This window comes from Montipora capricornis, chromosome 6 (genome assembly GCF_036669925.1).
Source record: "Montipora capricornis isolate CH-2021 chromosome 6, ASM3666992v2, whole genome shotgun sequence".
In the NCBI taxonomy this organism is placed as follows: domain Eukaryota; kingdom Metazoa; phylum Cnidaria; class Anthozoa; order Scleractinia; family Acroporidae; genus Montipora; species Montipora capricornis.
Genome location: NC_090888.1, coordinates 22,849,380 through 22,850,526, shown reverse-complemented (window position 1 = coordinate 22,850,526; position 1,147 = coordinate 22,849,380).

Genomic DNA, 1,147 nt, shown 5'->3' with positions numbered 1-1,147 from the left:
GAACGATTAACATTTTTTCCCGTAGTTCATTCAGTTGACACAAGGTGATCACGTGCACCTTTATGGTTGCCTAGTACGTGATCAATTTCTTCCTTTTGACAAAACATCATAAAAGTCAGAGACTGCAGAAATCTTCGTCTTTTTACGATCGATTGTCATTACTCTTTCGATAAAAATTCGAGTCAGAGCTATATTTAAAAACTATCTTATTTTTTCTTTCTTATCTGAGAAGAAATGATTGAATTTTACTCAAAAGCGTGTTTTGTTATCTTTAAACTGAATTTATTACCAAAGCTTAAAAAACTAAAAGGCGTCAAAATGGGACAGGATATTACAAAATAATTAAAGGTGTGAACGTGTGAGCCAAAGGGACTCTGCTGGCGCGACATGTGGGTGACCCTCAAATGGTCTTAGTAACCCCCACTTGAAAAAAATTAACTGGAACCCTGCAGTTCAAATGTGTAACACGTCCCACAGGCAACCCAGTGTACGCTTTTATGGAGCGTCTTGTTGTGTTTTAGTACCGAACTTGGAAAAATAGAGTGAAAAAGCAATCAGTGAGGGGAAAATGTTCTGCAAAACACCATATAGCTAGCAAGGGTACTTCGTGGAAATCGGCCAACAGGCATACTACTAATGAGCCGCAAAAGCAAATAGTATACGCCTTCATATTAACGTTTCATCATACTCAGTAACCTGACTTGAACATTGATTCTATTGAAACTGTTTCTCTAGACATTGACTGTCTGCCAGATGAAGTGCTATCAGAGATACTCCAGTTTGTCTGCGACAGTGAGGGAGATGTTGCCATTTTGACCCTGAGTTTGGTGTGCCGCAGATGGCGGAATCTTGTTTCAGACAAAATGTTCGAAGGAAAGTGCACTTTAGGTGGCTTTCTTCTGTCTATGACTGGAACAAGGCGACCAAAGAATTCAGAGAAAAGCACTTTGTAATGTACGAGATCAAAGATTGTTTGGGTGCAAAACTCGGTACAAGGATGCACCTGGATTTATGAAGAGAGGAAATGCAATTCGATTTTACTCCGAAAGTGCAGACGACGGTCATCCTGGGTACTGCTCACATTATTGTGCTCAGCGATGCGGTGGATATGTTGATCCAGTTGATAATTGGCAAGAATAGACCTTTA